The 22683-nt window shown below is 39.4% G+C and overlaps 1 pseudogene; it reads left to right on the forward strand.

Annotated features, from left to right (window-relative positions):
* The window catches only part of LOC124859607, an 87638-nt pseudogene that overhangs the window by 51611 nt on the left and 13344 nt on the right, over positions 1-22683 (forward strand).

The raw sequence follows: 22683 nt of genomic DNA on the forward strand, positions 1-22683 counted from the left end.
TTTGTTTTGCACCTGATTTGTAATTGATTTATAATCATCTAATAGCCATCTAATTCGACCAAAGTATTTTTGCCGGATGCTGGAGCACAGCTGGAGTCAATGTGGAACGAATCATACCGTACCAAAAGGAAACAGAATGAGCATAACATCTGGGTTTTCAAAATGATTCACTTAAGACGGACTAGATCTTGCTATATCAATAAATACATGCATATATTTATATATACACATATATATATTAGCAATATGTTATATTAGATCAATTAGTTCAGTTACTGGATTAACTACGGTATTATAAACCGAGCATTTTACACTAAATGCACCAAACCTATCAACAAATTAGCTTCCCTGCACTCAGTGTACTGCCCCATTGTAGAACAAAACATATGAAAATATCTGGAGCATAAAACAAAAATTTAAGCAGCTTTACTCGGTTTAATTTGTTTTGGACATTCACAAACATTTATCATTGGCTTTTTTGCGTCTGCTTCTTGGAGCTCCTCTGGGCTTGGCAGCGGAGCAGGGTGGTGCGGATGTAAATCAGAAGACCGGAGAAGTTCACGACCAGAGCAGATACAGTGTAAATCCAGGGTTACAGTATATAGGCACAGAGTGAAACAACTTGAGGCGAAGCTAAGCAGCATTGAGCAGTAGCAGCAGACAAAAGGGGTGATTCAAGATTTAAAGATACTACCTCTTGTGTCATTTATTAAAAACTTTATATTACAATCTTTAGAAAACATTTATTTAAATATAACATAATCTTCTTGCTGCAGCCAGATTTCTGTGAGACAAAATAAATCAGTCTGATTGTCGCAAATTAAGTAATTAACTAACAAAGTCTTTGAAGAGAAATATCTTATGTTCATTAAGTCAGATTTAATACTTTTATTTTTCTTTTCAGTCAAAGTTGTTGATTTTTTTTTTGAGATTTTCATGGTTCGTTCCTTTTAGATTATTTTTTAATTTATTCAATTCTTAATAGGGTAATGGGTGGGTAACAGTACGGAAGCAAAGTTTACTTAGCATTAAATTTACAATAATTACTAAAGAAAAGCTTCACAGATTAAGTGATCTACTTCTAGTGTACAAGGTGCTGTACAGGGTGCAAGGTGCACTTCACAATTATACAGAACTCTCTGTTGTTATGTCACAAAAGTTCCAGAAAACTGGATGCTTGTAACAAGAAAAAAGTAGAGAAAAGTTCAAGAGGTATGTGAAAATCCACAATGCACTATATTTTCATCTCTGCATGTTACAAGATAATTGGATTACTTGAACATTATTTTCACTTTCACTTTTTTAAATTTCATAGATCAGGTAAACACACAGCTCCACACCAAACATTACAAACAACTTTGTTGTTTGAGCTGTCAACCCCGGCTTACTTCTCTAAGAAGACTCAGGCCTTAAGCGAAAGAAGCAACAGTGACTAATTAAGACTTTGATTTTGAGACAGGGGCATTGAAGAAAATCCAATTTGGGCAGCGTCAACCATTTCATCTGCAGTTAATGTGATTGTGCTAATTACGGATTTGCATTTCCTTCTAAATGGACTGATTGCGGCAGGCCACATGAGACAGGGATGAGACAGAGTAAGGGCTGGCTTAATATGACAGTGGAAGAAATGAATAAATGGTAAAAAAAAAAAAAGAAAAACGGTGGAGAAAAACACATTGCAATCATAGACAAAGACAGGAGAAAGTAAACAAGTAGTTGCTTTTGTTACTTGGAATGTGGTATGAATACTTATAGGGATGAGAGTCATAGAATAACTCCCTGGGTTCCAGGTTGACATAAATTTTGAATAATTTGAAGGTGATATATATAGATATCCCTCCTGTTGTCCTCGGGTCAAAATGACCCGCCACTGTGTTAAAACCCCCCAAAAAATCCACTAAATGCTATTTTTTTAACTTGAAATGTTATGACTTTTCCTAGATTGGCCCCAACAATAGAAAAAGTGAAATGTTGCTTTTATTCACATTCCCATATAAGCTGTACAAAAAAAGGTACAAAGGTGGTCTTCAGGTCAAAATGACCCGTGAGACAAATAGAGTTGAAATCAAGGTCACAGAGTTATTTACAAACAACAGAATGTTACAATGTTTTAGATGTGTCTCAGATCAATCAGTAGCAGAAGTAAACAAGGCAAATCAGGTGGTGTTATCGCAGCCTTCAGAAGACCACCTGTTCATTTCCAGAGGTTATAAAGGTGCTGCTCATAACAGGACCCCGAATTCTGTCTGTGCTGAAGCCATGAGTGTGCATTTTCTTAGATGTCCAGCAAGACAACTCTGATTCAGAAGAGGAAGTGGAGGATGTGTCCGAAGAAGAAGATGGGGAGGAATACAACCCAGAGCATGATGAATCATCTTCAGAAGAAGAAGAAAACCCTGAAGCTGAAAAAGAGACTTTCCTTTCAAAAAATTGCAAAATAACAAGGTCCTCAGCAGCATATGACCAACACGGCAGGCATGCAGAGCAAAACATCATAAAGATGACCCCAGGACCCACAAGGTATGTCGTTTCTCATGCCCATGATATTGTCTCTACATTCTACCTTTTTATCACACCTGCAATAGAAAAAATAATCCTGGGGATGACAAATCTGGAAGGTTTTCGCAAATATGGAGACAGCTGGAAAAAGATGGACGAGATTGACCTGCAGGCCTACTTAGGGGTGCTAATCTTAGCAGGTGTATAGAGGTCCCAAGGTGAGGCTGCAGCTAGTCTATAGGATGCTCAGAGTGGAAGGCCAATTTTCCGAGCCACAATGCCACTCAAAGTTTTCACACCTACTCAAGACTGCTACGATTTGATGACCGTGAGTCAAGACCAGCAAGACTTGTGACAGACAAACTTGCAGCCATAAGAGAGGTATGGGACAAGTGGGTGGAGTGGCTGCCCTACCTCTACACTCCAGGGCCTGATGTAACAGTGGATGAGCAACTGGTTCCATTTAGAGGTAATCTGTTGTCATATTTGTAATAAAAGTGATTTTCACTATTGATTTCTTTTACTGTTTTCTGTGACACTGATACTAATCACTGATGCTAATGTCTTTTGTCCAAAGGTCGTTGTCCTTTCCGGCAGTATATGCCCAGCAAGCCAGCAAAATATGGGACCAAGTCATGGGTGGCTTGCGATGCCATATCAAGCTATGCTTGGAAAATGCAAGTCTATACTGGAAAGCCGACCAGTGCATGCCCAGAGAAGAACCAGGGGATGCGAGTTGTGCTTGATGTGACAGAGGGACTGAGGGGTCACAATGTGACACGTGACAATTTCTTCACCTCTTATGAACTCGGACAGCAGCTCCTGAAGAGGAAGATCACCATGATTGGTACAGTTCGAAAGAATAAGCCTGAGCTCCCACTTGCACTGCTTGCGTCAAAGTAATAGAGAGGTCTTCTCCTCAAAGTTTGCCTTCATGCCCAACACCACTCTAGTTTCCTACCTCCCAAAGAAAAACAATAATGTATTTCTTCAGAGCACACTGCACCCAGACGGTGACATTAGTGATCTTGAGGACAGGAAGCCAATCATCATACTAGACTATAACCGCAACAAAGAAGGTGTGGACAACCTGGATAAGGTGATTGGAACATATAGCTGCAGAAGAATGACTGCCCGCTGGCCCCTGGTCATCTTCCACAACATAATTGATGTTTCCTCCTACAATGCCTTTGTGATTTGGAGAGAGATCAACCCAACCTGGATGTCTCACAAGCAGAACAAGAGGAGGTTGTTCCTGGAGCAGCTAGGAAAGGCACTGTAACTCCACTCATTGAAATAAGGAAGCATGTCCCCCGCACGGAAAACTCAGCAGCAGTTGTGAAAGCTATTCAGAGTGCAGGAGCTCCTGATCAACCTAAGGATCCATCTACCACAGCCACTTCCCCAGCTAGGGCAAGTAAGAGGAAGAGATGTCAGTTCTGCCCTCAAAAGAAGGACTGTAAAACACATACTGTGTGCTGCAGGTGTAAGAAATATATCTGCAAGGGCTGTGCACTTACTATACTGCCCTACATGTGCTAATTAGTTGAATGGGTTATGTTATTTTTAATTTTTTTGTATTGTACATTGTCTTAAATTCAATTCAATTCAATTCAAAAATACTTTATTAATCCCAAAGGGAAATTAAATGTTGTTATAGCTCATATTATGAAGGTTTCCTCAAAGAGCCGTTGTAGATGCTGATGGCTGTGGGCAGGAAGGATCTCCTGTAGCGCTCCGTCTTACAGCAGATCTGAAGAAGCCTCTGACTGAAGACACTCTGTTGTTGCAGGACAGTCTCATGAAGAGGATGCTCTGGGTTCTCCATAATGTTCTTCATTTTATGAAGAATCTGTCTTTCCACAATGATCTCCAGAGGTTCCAGAGGAGTCCCCAGAACAGAGCCAGCCTTTTTTATCAGCTTGTTGAGCTTTTTTAAGTCCCTGGCTCTGATGCTGCTTCCCCAGCAGATGATGGTAGAAGAGATCACACTTTCCACAACAGACTTATGGAAGATATGCAGCATCTTGCTGCAAACACCAAAGGACCTAAGCTTCCTCAAGAAGTACAGTCTGCTCTGTCCCTTCTTGTAGATGGCTTCACAGTTGCATCTCCACTCTAGTTTGTTGTCCAGGTGAACACAGAGGTATTTATACTCCTCCACCCCCTCCACTTCTTCTCCCATGATAGAAATAGTTTTTGACTTATTCCTGTTTCTCTTAAAATCTACAATCTACAGACAAATTGTTCACTGGAGAAAAAAAAAAAAAGAAACTGAGTCATTGGGATGAATAAAAATGTATTCAAAACTGCTTTTTGCACATTTTCTTCTTTTCTTAAGGTATAGAAATTCAAGTGAAGAGGGACAACTCAAGTATTCACGTTCACACATTTTGAGCTCAATGACAATATGCCAGATGAAATTTGGTGTTTAAAATTCAATTCAGCTGCTTATATTGGGGGTTTAGTGAAGATGTATATATATATATATATATATATATATATATATATATATATATATATATATATATATATATATATATATATATATATATATATATATATGTAGGGTCTCCTTTTGCAGGGCCTCCTTTTGCAAGTCCTGCACAGTGGTCAGAGGGATTTTAAGCTATTCTTCTTGCAGGATAATGGCCAGGTCACTACGTGATACTGGTGGAGGAAAACATTTCCTGACTCAGTACTCCAAAACACCCCAAAGTAGCTCAATAATATTTAGATCTGGTGACTGTGCAGGCCATGGGAGATGTTCAACTTCACTTTCAACTTCATCAAACCAATCTTTCACCAGTCCTGCTGTGTGTATTGGTGCATTGTCATCCTGATACACGGCACCGCCTTCAGGATACAATGTTTGAACCATTGGATGCACATGGTCCTCAAGAATGGTTCGGTAGTCCTTGGCAGTGACGCGCCCATCTAGCACAAGTATTGGGCCGAGGGAATGCCATGATATGGCAGCCCAAACCATCACTGATCCACCCCCATGCTTCACTCTGGGCATGCAACAGTCTGGGTGGTACGCTTCTTTGGGGCTTCTCCACACCGTAACTCTCCCATATGTGGAGAAAACAGTAAAGGTGGACTCATCAGAGAACAATACATGTTTCACATTGTCCACATACCAAGATTTGCACTCCTTGCACCATTGAAACTGACGTTTGGCATTGGCATGAGTGAGCAAAGGTTTGGCTATAGAAGCCTGGCCGTGTATATTGACCCTGTGGAGCTCCCGACAGACAGTTCTGGTGGAAACAGGAAAGTTGAGGTGCACATTTAATTCTGCCGTGATTTGGGCAGCCGTGGTTTTATGTTTTTTGGATACAATCCGAGTTAACACCCGAACATCCCTTTCAGACAGCTTCCTCTTGCGTCCACAGTTAATCCTGTTGGATGTGGTTCGTCCTTCTTGGTGGTATGCTGACATTACCCTGGATACCGTGGCTCTTGATACGTCACAAAGACTTGCTATCTTGGTCACAGATGCGCCAGCAAGAAGTGCACCAACAATTTGTCCTCTTTTGAACTCTGGTATGTCACCCATAATGTTGTGTGCATTTCAATATTTTGAGCAAAACTGTGCTCTTACCCTGCTAATTGAACCTTCACACTCTGCTCTTACTGGTGCAATGTGCAATCAATGAAGACTGGCTACCAGGCTGGTCCAATTTAGCCATGAAACCTCCCACACTAAAATGACAGGAGTTTCAGTTTCATTGTCCAACCCCTGTTAATTAAGATTTATTGAAGCCAAATAATCCAGATATACCATTATTCTGGTCCAAAAACCTTCTCCTAATTAACAAGCACCATTCTACATAAAGGGAATAAAAATGACTACCTAACAATAATAATAAAAGAAAAATATATATGCATTTAGTGTCTTTGAAGATCAAACCAGCAGTTTTATGGACAAAATGTGTAATTTGGGTTAAATGGAAAGACAAGTTCTCCTGGTGTGTTGATGTCTCGATCCCAGTGGTCAGCTGATAAAACGATGAGCTGGGTGCTCTTAGCAATTCTGGGAATGGCCTTGTGGAGCAAAGGTTCGCCTGTGAGCTTTTGTCTCTCCAGATATGCGCCTCCTTTGCGCTGTCCTGTGAGACACGTGGGAAATGGCAACAAACTCTCCATCTCAGCCGGTTTATACTCCCAGTGACGTGAGAGCTGCGACGTCTGTTGAGCTGCGCATGTCAAAATGTGCGACCAAAATGGATGACCGCAACAGGGTGTTGTGTCTGTAGCTTTGCAACAATAGATTTGATGACATTGCATGTAGTGTCTGTAACAGTGATAAATTCTCTTGGCAAATAATATGTCTGAACTTACTCCTAACAGTTCAAAAACCTCACGTTGCATATTATGATTGATAGAAGAGATAGTTTGAACTTCCTCCCTTCAACTCCTTTGAACTAATCTGGAATTTGGGGTTGAAATTCAAGTATTATTTAATATGTCTGATAAACAGCAGCTCATGGTTGTAAAAAACAAATCAAACCAGAATGAAGGTCACAGAGATACTTTATTAGTTGGCAACTTGACCAGCATAATTTTCATTCACTTTTCAATCCACTTGTTAATCTCATTCTTTTTAGAACCCTTGTCATCCCACTTGTCGTTCTCATTCCATTTAAGAACCCTTTTGATCCCACTTGTCATTCTCATTTCATTTTAGAACTGTTTCCATCCCACTTGTCATTCTCATTTTATTTTAGAACCTTTTTCATCCCACTTGTCATTCTCATTTCATTTTAGAACTGTTTCCATCCCACTTGTCATTCTCATTTCATTTTAGAACCTTTTTCATCCCACTTGTCATTCTCATTTCATTTTAGAACTGTTTCCATCCCACTTGTCATTCTCATTTCATTTTAGAACTGTTTCCATCCCACTTGTCATTCTCATTTCATTTTAGAACCTTTTTCATCCCACTTGTCATTCTCATTTCATTTTAGAACTGTTTCCATCCCACTTGTCATTCTCATTTCATTTTAGAACCTTTTTCATCCCACTTGTCATTCTCATTTCATTTTAGAACCTTTTTCATCCCACTTGTCATTCTCATTTCATTTTAGAACTGTTTCCATCCCACGTCATTCTCATTCCTTTTTAGAACCATTTTAATTCCTTTTGTCATTCTTATGCCATTTAAGTACCTTTTTATCCCACGTCATTCTCTTTTCTATTTAATACAATTTTAATTCAATGTATGATTCTCATTTCATTTAGAATCTTTTTGATCCCATTTGTCATTTCTCATTTTTTCAGAATGCTTTTCATCCGACTTGTCATTCTCATCTATTTTAGAATCTCTTTCATCCCACTTGTCAGTCTCATTCTTTTTTAGAACCCTTTTCTTCCCAGTTGTCATTTTAGAACCATTTTCATCCTACTTGTCACTCTGATTAGAACCCGTTTCATTACATCTGTCATTCTTATTTCTTTCAGAACCCCTTTCATCTCCTAATGTTCTTCTTCCTATTTAGAACTCTTTTCATCCCAGATGTCATTCTCGTTCCTTTTAGATTCCTTTTCACCTACCAAAACTGGAGCTGGTTTTTGGTAGTGAGCCACAGCAGCAGCATGTAATATCATATATCACTTTATTAATAATAATACTCCTGGTGTATGCTAATAATGTTTAAACAGCAGAGGATGTTTGTAAATGCTGTTTACACTGCTGACCTAAAATCAGTCCTTGGGATATAAACTGCACAAACCAAAGCTAGATGGAATTACATCAGGACTTTTAAACACCTTATAATTATAATATTACAGTTGGCAGAGTTTATAAAACAAGATTGGAGCTCACAACATTTGAGTTTGCTGTTGGTTTCCAAAAGTCTTGTGGTTCCTAATTGAAGCAATTTTTTGCTCAGGTCCTGCTAATGATTGATGGTAAATTATAAGAGATTTTAGAATTGGTGGTTTTATGGTGGACTCTGACATAACCTGTGCCAAATAAACTCTAGTCCCAGAAACAGGTAATTATAACCATTATTTTAAAGTCATCTATAGTTAGATAAGAATTGTCACACCCATGGGATATTAAAATTATTTTTTGTGAACTCACTTTCATATATCTCTTAACATATATACTAAAACAGTCCAAAATAAGTATCAGTTAAAACATTTTATGGTTTTATTCACATTTAATTATAAATGGCATGAAATTATTTACTTGCATCAAATCCTACCTGAAACTGCTGGCTAAGGATAAGCGTAAATACAGTAAGATTGTTATTCACGCTGGCGGTAATGACACCTGGTTACGTCAATTGGAGGTCACCAAAGTTAGTGATGCATCGGTGTGTAAGTTTGCCAAAACAATGTCGGACTCAGTAATTTTCTCTGGTCCCCTCCCCGATCTGACCAGTGACGACATGTTTAGTCAAATGCTGTCATTCAACCACTGGCTGTCTAGGTGGTGTCCAGAAACCGATGTGGGCTATTGATAATTGGCCAACATTTAGGGAAAAACCTGGTCTGATCCAGAGAGACAGCATCCATCCCACTTTGGATGGAGCAGCTCTTCTTTCTAGGAATCTGGCCAAATTTATTAGTTCTCCAAAACTCTGACAACCCAGGGTTCAGACCGGGAAGCAGGGTCGTAGTTTAACACTCCTCTCTGCAGCTTCTGTACTGCTACCCACCCATTACCCTATTAAGACAGTGTCTTAATAGGGTAATGGCCTAAATTGAATAGATAGAAAAATAATGTAAAAGGAGGAAATCATAAAAATCTCAAAAAATGGACACAACTCAGACTGAAAAGAAAAATAAAACAATTAAATGTGGCTTACTAAACATAAAAACTCTCTCTTCAAAGACTTTGCTAGTTAGTGACCTGATTTGTGACAATCAGATTGATTTATTTTGCCTCACAGAAACCTGGCTGCAGCAAGAGGATTATGTTACTATAAATGAGTCAACTCCTACTAATTATTTAAATTTTCCCATTCCTCAAAATACTGGACGAGGAGGAGGAGTAGCAACCATCTTTCAGTCCGATTTATTGATTAGTCCCAGACCAATCAATAGCTACAACTCTTTTGAATATTTAATCCTTAGTTTTCCGCATCCAAATTGCAAAGCACTACAACCACTTCTGTTTGTTGTTTTGTACCATCCACCAGGTCCTTATTCTCAATTTTTAGATCAGTTTTCAGACCTTTTATCTGATTTAGTGTTAAATACAAATACGGTTATAATAGTGGGGGATATTAACATTCATGTTGACACTGAAAATGATAGCCTAAATATAGCCTTTAATACTATCTTAGACTCAATTGGCTTTGCTCAAAACACTAAAAAACCTACCCACCTTTGTCTTCATTCTCTGGACCTTGTGCTGATATATGGCATTGAGTGTAAAGACATAACAATATTTTTCCATAACCCTGTCCTGTCTGACCATTTTGTAATGACCTTTGAGTTTAATTTAACTGAGTACTCCACACCTGAAAGAAAATATCATTATAGTAGATCGTTATCAGAAAATGCTGTAACAACCTTTAAAGAATCTGTTCCACTTTTGATTTCCTCATTATCACTGAAAAAGACAGTAGAGGGCAGTAATTTTGTTTCTTTTCCTTCACAAATTGATTCTCTTGTTCATAGTGTTACTTCATCATTGCGTGGTTCATTAAACAATGTAGCTCCCTGAAAAAGAAGGTAATTATTCATAGGAGGCTAGCTCCTTGGTTTAATTCAGAGCTGCATACTTTAAAGCACAATGTTAGAAAATTGGAGAGAAAATGGCACTCTACACACCTAGGGGATTCCTACTTAATCTGGAAAAATAGCCTACTGTTGTATAAAAAGACACTTCGCCAAGCCAGAACAGCTTATTTATCATCATTGATAGAGGATAACAAGAATAATCCTGGGTTTCTCTTTAGTAGTAGTCTGTTGAACCATCAATTCCCTTAGCTCTCAGCAGTCATGACTTTAACAATGGGATTTCTATTATAAAGAAAATCTTTGATATACTCCCGAATATGATTACTTCATCCTCAGCAAGTGAGACAACATTGGAAATAACTGCAGAACCTGATCTGTGTTTGGACTGTTTTGATCCCGTGGAGCTTCCTGAGTTATCAGAAATATTAGCTTCATCTAAACCTTCAACTTGTATGTTAGACTCAATCTCAACCAAATTATTTAAGGAAGTGTTCCTTCTGATTACCAGACCCATTTTAGACATGATTAATCTATCCTTAGTAAATGGATATGTACCACAGGCTTTTAAGGTAGCTGTAATTAAAACTTTACTTAAGAAACCTTCGCTTGACCGAGATGACTTAAAAAAATTACAGACCTATATCTAATCTTCCTTTCTTATCTAAAATTCTTGAGGAAATAGTTGCTATTCAAATGTGTGAGCATTTACACAGAAATGACCTATTTGAAGAGTTTCAGTCAGGCTTCAGAGCTCGTCATACCACTGAAACAGCTCTGCTGAAAGTCACTAATGATATTCTTATGGCCTCAGATAATGGACTTGTGTCTGTACTTGTCCTCTTAGATCTCAGTGCTGCATTTGATACAGTTGATCACAATATTTTGTGTCTTAGAAAGGTTGGAATATGCTGTAGGGATCAGGGGAACAGCGCTAGGCTGGTTTAAATCTTATTTGTCTGACAGATTCCAGTTTGTTCATGTAAATGATAAATCATCTTTAAACACCAGGGTTAATTGTGGAGTACCACAGGATTCAGTACTTGATCCAATTCTCTTTACTATATATATATGCTTCCAATAGGTCAAATTATCAGGCAGCATATAATACATTTTCACTGTTAAGCTGATGATACTCAGCTTTATTTATCCATAAATCCTGATGAGCCCAACCAGTTAGACAGACTACAAGCATGTCTTGAAGACATAAAAACTTGGATGACTTTACATTTGTTGTTTCTAAATTCAGACAAGACAGAAGTTGTCATCTTAAAAAAGAAACTGGTTAGTCAATCACTTAACCTGGATGGCATTAAATTGACCTCCGGTAATAAAGTAAAAAATCTTGGTATTATTTTTGACCAGGACATGTCATTTAAATCCCATATTAAACAGATTTCTAGATTCCACTTCCATTTCCTTGTTTCACCTCTGGAACATTGCCAAAATTAGAAATATCCTATCCAGGAGTGACGCTGAAAAACTAGTCCATGCATTTGTTACTTCAAAACTGGACTACTGTAATTCTTTACTATCAGGATGTCCACAAAATGCAGTTAAAAGCCTTCAGCTGATTCAAAATGCTGCAGCAAGAGTTCTGATGAAAATTAAAAAGAGAGATCATATTTCTCCTAATTTAGCCTCCCTTCATTGGCTCCCTGTTAAATCCAGAATAGAATTTAAAATTCTCCTCCTCACATACAGGGGTTGGACAATGAAACTGAAACTCCTGTCATTTTAGTGTGGGAGGTTTCATGGCTAAATTGGACCAGCCTGGAAGCCAGTCTTCATTGATTGCACATTGCAACAGTAAGAGCAGAGTGTGAAGGTTCAATTATCAGGATAAGAGCACAGTTTTGCTCAAAATATTGAAATGCACACAACATTATGGGTGACATACCAGAGTTCAAAAGAGGACAAATTGTTGGTGGACGTCATGCTGGCGCATCTGTGACCAAGACAGCAAGTCTTTGTGATGTATGAAGAGCCACGGTATCCAGGGTAATGTCAGCATACCACCAAGAAGGATGAACCACATCCAACAGGATTAACTGTGGACCCAAGAGGAAGCTGTCTGAAAGGGATTTTCGGGTGCTAACCCGGATTGTATCCAAAAAACATAAAACCACGGTTGCCCAAATCACGGCAGAATTAAATGTGCACCTCAACTTTCCTGTTTCCACCAGAACTGTCCGTTGGAATCTCCACAGGGTCAATATACACGGCCAGGCTGCTATAGCCAAACCTTTGGTCACTCATGCCAATGCCAAACGTCGGTTTCAATGGTGCTATGAGCGCAACTCTTGGGCTGTGGACAATGTGAAAGGTATTGTTCTCTGATGAGTCCACCTTTACTGTTTTCCCCACATCCGGGAGAGTTACGGTGTGGAGAAGCCCCAAAGAAGCGTACCACCCAGACTGTTGCATGCCCAGAGTGAAGCATGGGGGTGGATCAGTGATGGTTTGGGCTGCCATATCATGGCATTCCCTTGGCCCAATACTTGTGCTAGATGGGCACGTCACTGCCAAGGACTACCGAACCATTCTTGAGGACCATGTGCATCCAATGGTTCAAACATTGTATCCTGAAGGCGGTGCCGTGTATCAGGATGACAATGCACCAATACACACAGCAAGACTGGTGAAAAATTGGTTTGATGAACATGAAAGTGAAATTGAACATCTCCCATGGCCTGCACAGTCACCAGATCTAAATATTGTTGAGCCACTTTGGGGTGTTTTGGAAGAGCGAGTCGGGAAATGTTTTCCTCCACCAGTATCACATAGTGACCTGGCCACTATCCTGCAAGAAGAATGGCTTAAAATCCCTCTGACCACTGTGCAGGACTTGTACATGTCATTCCCAAGACGAATAGATGCTGTATTGGCCGCAAAAGGAGGCCCTACACCATACTAATAAATTATTGTGGTCTAAAACCAGGTGTTTCAGTTTCATTGTCCAACCCCTGTATATAGCCCTTATTGATCTAGCTCCATCATACATCAGAGATCTGATTGTTCCATATGTTCCTAAAAGAGCACTTCATTCTCAGACTGCAGGTTTACTGGTGGTTCCTAGAGTCTCTAGAAGTAGAATGGGAGGCAGATCCTTTAGTTATCAGGCTCCTCTCCTGTGGAACCAGCAGCCAGTTTTAGTCCGTGAGGCAGACACCCTGTCTACTTTTAAGGCTAGGCTTAAAAATGTCCTTTTTGATAAAGCTTATAGTTAGAGTGGCTTAGGTTATCCTGAGTTATCTCTGTAGTTATGCTGCTATAGGCTTAGGCTGCTGGAGGTCATAATGACCACTTTCACTCTCTTCGCTACATTCTCACACTACTCTCCAATTTTGCATTATTTGCTGTAATTTCAGCTTCTAACTTTATGGTCTCTATCTTTTATCTTCCTAGAAGCTACACCTGGCCTGACTCTGCATCTACCTAAGACACCTTTCTGGAGGGGGACATTGTCCAAGCTTCTGCTGGCTACGACTTAATGCTCACACTCTACCGATGATCCACATGGTCCTGTCTTTCAGTGTTTGAACCTTTCTCTCTCCTAGACATGGCTACTGACTGAGCTTTTACTGTGACTAACTCTATGTGATCTCTTTCAGACTCTAACCCTGAAAACTGGCTCAGAGTTTATCTGTTTATTCTTTCTAGATGAAACGACTAAAAGAGCTATATCCATTAACATTTACTTTTCTTTCCATAGAAAGTACTCCTGGATCAGTGCTTCTGTGTTCTTTTTGTGTCTCTGCTCTGATCTCTCAAACCCCCAGTCGGTCAAGGCAGATGGCCGCTCACACTGAGCCTGTTTCTGCTGGAGGTTTCTTCCTGTTAAAAGGGAGTTTTCCTCTCTACTGTCGCTACATGCATGCTCAGTATGAGGGATTGCTGCAAAGTCAACGCCAGTGACTGTCCACTGTCTCTACATGCTCATCCGGGAGGAGTGACTGCTACAAATCTCTGAGGCGATGCAAACTGCTGGGTTTCCTTAAATAGAAAAACCTTTTATCCAATTTGAATAAATAACTGAATCTGACTGCACTGTTCAATGGTTAGGATCAATTGGAATGTATGTACCTGACTTTTGTGAAGTGCCTTGAGACAACATGTGTTGTGAATTGGCGCTATAGTGATAGGTGACGCTGTATTACATTCCACACCATGCCCATGTTTTTGGGGACCAGAAATATTTACAAACAGCCAAATCAATATCACATGTAAATGAGGAAAAAGTGAAGCAGTCTTTTGCAAACCACTAGCAGTGTACTGCAGCAGGCAGGGGAAAGGCAGTGATGTGTTACTCTACACACCATAGAGTGGGAGAATGGAATAAAAGACAGAAGAAGGGACACAAAGAAAGGAGGTAGAACAGAAGGCAAGATGGATGTCTGGATAGAAGGAAGCACAGAAAGAAGAAAAATAGAATGGAAGGACACAAAGAAGGAAAGAACAAAAATAATGACAGAAAGAAGGGATGTAAGACAGCAGGATGAAAGAACAGGAAGAAGGAGGGGAAGACACCAGGTAAGAAGTAAGAGTATAAGGAAGAAGGCAAGGAAATACAGTCATAATGGAAGGAACAGAGAAAAGAAGTGAACCAGGAAGGAAGGGTACAAAAAAGCTAGAATAGAAGACAGTCTGGAAATACCAATCTATTTGCATATTTTCTTTTCTTTTCACATATGTTTCCATATCTGGAAAACACTGAAATCAAGTTCCAGACTTTTCCAGACTGTGCAAAAACCTGAAAGAAACATTTTAAAATAAAGCAGAATTCAGTTTGCAGGAAATGTACACCCAGAATACATACAATCATTTTAAATGACAAAAGTAAAAAGAGAAGTTGGGATCTCTGATAATACAAATGTCAAACTTCCTGTCGCAAACAACATCTAACAGCTCTCTGTAATGTGCAAACATGCATCCACCAGCAGCAGAGTCAAGAGGAAAGCTTTGCCATGGGCTAAAAACAAAAAGAAACTAATTAACATTCAGCACCCTAAACACAACTTGAGCTTCCTTCTTGCTCTCTCAGCTTTGCTTGTCTTTCTCTTTTGTTATTTGTTTTTCAGCCTCCTATCTTCCAAACCCTGCGTTAGAGTGTTGCTTTCAGAGCACATCAGGAAGACAATAAAATAAAGAAGGGAATATGTGTGCATGTGCCTGTGGGGAAGGCGAAGATTGGAATGAAACATAACTGAGTACAGTTATGTCATTGCTGAGATGACAGCATGCAGCAGGCCACAGTCTGCCCTATGTTCCTTTGTCTCTCCTACTGCATCTGTCTTTCCCTCTGCTGTAAACAGTTGTACAGCACAATATTGTAACCAGAATCCCCATGAGTGCCTCGGGAGCCTCTCGCTTGTGAAATCTATCTTTCTCCTCCTCGTCTCATCCCCGTCCCCTGTTCTGTTAGGCCACAGTGGGCCAGTTGCGGCTCAGTTGTAATTACGGAGCTGAATGATTCAGCTTGTAGTGCCATTGATGGGTTTTGTTGTCACTCTTGTTTTCGCCTGATATGCAGGAATTTTCTTGCACATTTCACAGCGATTCAAGACCCACTCTGCAGCATTCAATCCAAGTCTGGATCAATAGCGTCATTGCTTTAAATTAAGAAACAAGACAAAACACAGAAATCAAGAGTACTCTTTGAAATCTTTCTGCTTTACTGAGTATTTAACACAATGTAGTTAGTTATTTAAGGCAGCTGCATTTTAACCGGACACACTCACTTTCAGCCTGATTCTTTCCAGATTTGAACATTCAAGACAACAAGGAAGAAAAAAACAAAAAAAAAATAGAGGTTATCCACTATGTTCATTTCAAATATTTGGGCATATTTAATTGTGTCTACTGCCATATGAAAGAGTTTTAAGACTGACAAAGATGTTGTTTTTCAGTTAGTTCTAATTCAGTTAGTTTGCCATTGTTGCCCGAGCTTGACCTATCTGCTTTGACCCGCAATGAATCATTGGAAATTGTGGATCACTAACTACAAAACTCCGCAGTTGCGCCGGGGCTGCTGCCGTATTCCGATCTACTGGAAATAACAAAAATTACACTATGAAAACAATGAATGATAAAACTGAAGTGGTAAAAACAGTGGTGCTAAAATCAGGGCAGTGAATGAAAACAGGCAATGTTAAATTTGATAAACTTAATATTTATAACATTAATATTTACTATTTTATCATTTTAGTGACATCCAAATTCACACATTCTAATTTTCACAGCAACAATATTAATTACAAGTTGTTGGCACTCAGTTTTACCATGTTTGTATTTCACACCTTTAATTCAATTCAAATCAATTTTTGTTACTTTGACCCCTCATACTGCACAGCACATACCATCGCTCTAGCTCAAGATTGCTAAACCTACTACAGCTTTTAATGGTAGCTGTGTTGTTATGAAAAGTGATCTGATAAATGCAATTATTTGCAAAGTTGTTTAAAAACAACTTAACATAAAACTCGCCAAATGCTGAATTTGCACAATGTTCTTCAAATAAGAATTTCAATTGTCTTATGATTAGCTCAAGGAAAAGAAGGGGGAGGGAAGCTGATATCACTTTACCCTGAGTGTTTATTTTTCGTAGCATTTCCAGAACAGAGTGATTCCATCCGCCCATGCTGATAACTTCTCCCATTGCATCTTTATCTACCTAGGTTGCTCAGCAGCTTAGATGATGGACTTACAAGCTGTGATTTTCAGCAGTAAAACTTAATTTTATGGGGATGTCTGTCATAATTCAGTGTTGTTGGAGCACTCAAAGATAAGTAGACATAAAGGTAGACAGAGTAGTTGCAAAAAGCTGAATTTAATATACCAGAAAGGTCCTTTGGTCCGCTTGTTTGGTCCAGACCAAAAGCAAACTTATTTTTTTTCATTTGGTGCGGTTTGCTTTGACATTGTACTTTTTGCAAGTGAACTATTACTTGTAAACAAAGCCACGCGGGTGACGATCATTGCTCCCACTGGACACCCCACAAATTCAACTGAATTAATTAAATTCCATGTATTTGTCTTCAACCAACTCACAAAATGTTGTCGTTTAGCTCACTCTAGAGTGACTAGCAACTGTCATGACTGTGTTCCAAGGAGGGTTCTATTTATGTCCCTTTTCCACTGGCTTTATTTAGGCAGTGCTTCTGCACTACACTCGGTCTCGTTCTACTTTGGGTGGTAGGTGTGGCAGGTGATGCAGAGAGGAGAGACGCTTCTCTCATCTGACACGATGCAGGCAGTGTGATTACTGCCAGCTGCTCTCTGCCTGTTACCTTCTGCTGCAGACCGTGGTTCGCTTGAGGACCATCAATACATTTCTGAACCAAACACGCTGTTTCATGGTTTAGGATGTCAATAAATACAGGCCGCCCTGCCTGCGTGTTATTTAGAAAATGGACGTTCTTTTCTTTCTGCCTTCAGGCATGGTTAATGATTTGTAAATAGTAAAATTAGATTTTGATTTGACTTGCACAGTTAACCGCAGTCTGTTCACATCACATATAGTCCCTACTCAGCCCTGGTCGTACATGCTAAGTAGTGGCGAAAAAAGTAGGTACCTGTACGGGTAAAAGAGTAATGGAAATGATCGCAAAGTCGGCCAAGTAGAGTGAGCCAGGCTAAATCAAGCCAGTGAACAAAGGGCATAAGGTATTGGGTTGTCACCATTGCAGAACCTGCTGAGGAATAGTGGCACTTAGGTTTGAGTGTTTGTATACACACAGTGAGGCAAAGGTTTTGCACACAGGCCTGGTTTTAAGAAAGGGATCAAAGAAGGAACTTATCTCCAGGAAAGCCATCAAAGACAGACTGACACACTAGAGGAAGTACAAGGATTGGACTGAAGAGAGGAATTTATTTTCTCAAATTAAGTCTCCTGGCTGTTTGAAATATCTGGTCACTGTCTGGAGAAGAACATTTTAAGGTTACCATGAGTCCTGTGTGATACTGACAGTGGAACAAACCTCAGATCATCCATGCGTGGAGCTACCTCTCTACAGAGGCAGTGGACTCACTCAGGTTTTGGCTAAAACTACACAGAAAGTGACAGCAACATATCCTCTACCAGCAATTTTACCCATGGATCCACAAGCAATTTGGTAATGAACAACATATTCCAGCATAAAGCATCACCCTGTCACAAGGCAAAAATAATGAATCAGAACTTTGAAATGTTGAATGGAAATCTCATGAAGAGGATGCTTAGGGTTGTCTGCCATTTTCTTCATTTTAAGAGGAATCCTTCTTTGCACAATCATCTCCAGAGGTTCCAGAGGACTTTCCACAACAATGCCAGCCTTTTATATTAGCTTGTTGGCCTTTTTTTAAGTCACTGAGTTGCTGAAGTTCCCAACTTTTTCCAATTTGTTATAATACCATTTTTGGGCCTGCCATGGGATGGAACAACTACTGAACTACATACACAAAGAACAAAATACTGATAAAAACTCTCAATCCCAAGATGCACAGTTTTGACCAATCCACTTGGTAAACTCCCAGAAATGATGTGTCACAGCTGGAATCCCTGACATCAGGGATCTACAAATCTCTCCTCCCAAGTGCATTTCATCCTCTTTTACCCGTGGCTGTATCGGGGAGACGCACGTAAATGTCTGGACCTCACTGGCCGAGTAAAAGACTGTGTGCAGGGCTTCTTGTTGAGAATGACAGTGTTCAAGTTCACTTCCTCAGCTGTTGTTCTAAAATATCACACCTAACCTGGTAGATATTCATAAAACTTGGTAATCTTGCAAAATGTAGTTAAATTACTGACTTTGTCAATAATTGTCTTTCGTACTTATTAATAGTTATTCATAGCCAAACCATACATATTGTTGCACAACACCACTAAGGACGTTTTACAACTGGACTTATTTGTCAAAGGTTGCTTTCAGGAGCTCAGTGAATCCCATCTTTTATTCGTAAAAGAATCCCACCTTTACAATGTTTGGAGAAGCAGACTCCATGCCTTGGTGCTTGCTTTTATATGCCTGTGGTCATGGAATTGGTTGGAACAACTGAAGTCAACCCATTTGGCTAGGTAAGCAAATACCTTTGTCTTTACTAAGCGTAGCATTAGGATACAGGAGAAATCATAGCTGGATAATCTGCAATTAAAATGTATTCCAAATGGGCTAATTCCAAGTTACCATTTCAACCTTATATTGTTTTCTAACCACTAAAACAGAAGAAATATGTAAATAAGAGCAACTTTATTGAAACCTGAGTCATATTAAATTAGATTTTAAATGAATTTAAAACATGTTAAAAAGTTGACCATGTTGCAAATATCACAAGTCAACCTAATTAATATGCTCAAGAACAAATTCATAATATTTAAATTGTTTCCAGGATTTTCATGGAATTTCAAAAAAATAATGAATGAATGTGGACTAGTTCATTTTGCATGCTGTATATTTAGCTACATATCTTTGATTGGTGAACTATGAGTATGGATTTGTTAAGTTTCAGTGACTTCTAACCCCTCCTTAACATTGTTTTCATTTAGCTATTATCAGGAAGCATAAAACAGCATAAAACAACGCACACTCTAAACGTCACCAAATATGATTTATTTTAAAACACAGTGTTATGTGTCGAACAATAAGGTGAAAATATGGATGCCGTCATGTTAGAAAATGATGCGTAAGGATTGCCATGTGAATTAACACCAAGAGCTTCTGTCAGTTGTCAGTATGTCATGAGTTTATATTGAAAATATGTTTGCTTTCTCTTTTACTGAGTAGGAGTTGCATTGCTTTCTAAGGTGGCATTGAAGGTTGGTAATCTTCCATCTGAACATGTGAAGCAGTGTCTTTACTGCCCCTGCTTGTCATTTTAAAGGGACCTCATGCTTCACTGTGTCCACAGAGGTGTGTGTTGGAGTGTGTTTTCATCTGTCTTTAACAAGCTCAGAGAGGGTGATGTATGACCGGCCAGCTCCAATTCGTTCCCGGCTTGATCATGGTGATGGATTGCTGTGTGCCTGAATGTGTGGGTATGTGTGCTTCATGCCAAGGATTGAGAGATTTAAGTTGAGTTTTTTTGAGGAGTTTCCTGAGGGCAAACCTAAAAGCTACTCCTGAAAAAGCAATGGGTCTAAGTGTGTGTGTGTGTGTGTGTGTGGATGTGGCTGTCTTTGCAAACTTTGTGTTACTGATGAATAAGCAAAAGGGAAAATACAAAGCTGGATGGCATAGAGATCTTATAAGCTTCAGTGTTAAAATGCCATTTTACTATTAGTAGTATTACTCATGTCCACATTCTGTCCACATCATGACTGAATTGTGTTATCTTCATTGATTAAAACAGCTTTGATGGTGGTGTGCTCAGTTTTGATTTGTTTTGTAAATGTTTCTATATATAAAAGAAGAATACAAAAATCATAGTGAGGGAGCATCAATGGTTGTTTTTAAATTACATTTAGATTTTTTTCTGCTTTTTTCTGTCACACTTATCTGTTTCAGATGATAAAACAAATTTTAAGGAAATTCAAAGCAAAACACTGTCTTAAAAGTTACCCAAACCATCCTGTCCCGAAGTGAAAATGTTGTAGCACCCCTATACCTAAATAGTGACAACCTTCTGTTTGTTCTTGGGCTATGTCGAAGCCGTCTCTGCTTCCCCGGGTCCGTTGATTTGGGTACAGGTTTCAAAAGAGTGAAATAAAAACAAGTACAATCAGCTTATGTTCGCCTCTGCAGAGTGAGAGAAAGATGCTCCAGTCAAAACCTGTGAGCTCAACTCTGCTATCCTCTGTTTCCAGCTCGTTTTATTCAGTCTTAAGGGTGTGTTCAACATATACATATATCATGTCACTCATGTATATAACATAACATTTCCTTAGGCCCAAATAAGGAGTGCCTCTGGTTGTTCTCTTCTAGCAAACTCATCCTCCCCTGTCTCCTTCACCCCCATCCATTTACGACCTTTCCCTCTTTCTACCCTTTCCTCCCTTGTCATTCACCAATTTATGACTTTGCACTTTCTATGCTTCTCACTCCCTATGTTTTCACTCCCCTCTACCTGCACCTTCCAGTTACACACATAGATAGTTTATATTCTACAGCTACTTTGAGCAGAAATAATGGTTCTATCAAATTTTTTCAGTTCCTGAAGAAGCAAAGCAGCTGCAGACTATCATATTACCACCACGTTTGACAGTCAGTATGTTGTTCCTTTCTCTGAAAATGTTTTGATAATTTTATGGTGCGTTCAGACTGAACGTGATTTCAGCAAATTTTTCGCCTCATTCGCATGCTGTCACTCGCCACACATTTTGCCAGCAATTTGCATGGCCAACATGCAACAACGCTGCACTCACTACACCTTGACATCAAATAGGAGGAGTTTCTATCTGCTGCTTGCAGGTTTCAACTCAACATGGAGTGAGTCACGGTGCTTTATTTGTGGATGCAGCCATTGATGTCCCTCGGTTCACCATATTCTCCAGAGATTGAACCAGTTGGGAGAGTACCATCACCTATTCCAGGAGCTGCATCTGGATCACGGTCGCTTTCAGCAATATGTCCGTCTATCCATGACCCAGTTTGAGGACCTGCAGTTCCAGGTTGGGGGACGAATCAGCTGCCTTCTGTCTTTGGTGAACAAAGCCAAATTGCACTGTCCAAATCTTCTCAAGTCAAGTCAAGCCAAGTTTATTTATATAGCGCCAGCAACAAGGCACTCAAGGCACTGCACACAAGGAAAAACATTACAATGATACAGAAAATCAAACAGCAGAGGTAATTTAAAAAGTAAAGAGAATAGAATGATGGATAAGAAAACAAAAGGAAAATTGGACTGAAAACTGAACTAATAATGTTTAGATAGCACAGTCAAAGGCCACACTAAACAAGTTTTTAATCTTGATTTAAAGCAACTTAGGGTTTCAGCGCTTTTATAGTTTTCTGGGAGTTTATTCCAGATTAGTGGAGCATAAGAACTAAAAGCTGCTTCTCCATGTTTGGTTCTGGTTCTGGGTATGCAGAGTAGATCTGAGCTAGAAGATCTGAGAGGTCTGGGTGGTTGATACACTGACAACAAGTCTGTAATGTATTTTGGTGCTAAGCCATTCAGTGATTTATAGACTAACAGAAGTATTTTAAAGTATATTCTCTGAGCTACAGGGAGCCAGTTAAGGGACTTTAGAACCAGGGTGATGTGCTGTTTAATAATTGCTGTTTTTAGGGCCTGGGGGAAAACACCTGACAAAAGGGACGTGTTTATTATTTGAGTTAAATCAGATGTTATTACAGGCAAAGCTTTCTTAGGGAAAGCTGTGGGTAAAACATTGAGACAGCAGGAAGAAGAGCTTAGTTGGTGTACGTTATCTTCTAAGTTTTTGTAGTTTATTTGGTGAAATTGGGAAATTTTGTCAAAATCAGTTCTAGTTGGAGACAACTTTGGTACTGGAGTTGATGTGGATGTGCTGACTGCCCCTCTGATCTTTAGGATTTTTTCAATGAAGAA

This window comes from Girardinichthys multiradiatus, chromosome 22, assembly GCF_021462225.1.
Source record: "Girardinichthys multiradiatus isolate DD_20200921_A chromosome 22, DD_fGirMul_XY1, whole genome shotgun sequence".
Taxonomy (NCBI): Eukaryota; Metazoa; Chordata; class Actinopteri; order Cyprinodontiformes; family Goodeidae; genus Girardinichthys; species Girardinichthys multiradiatus.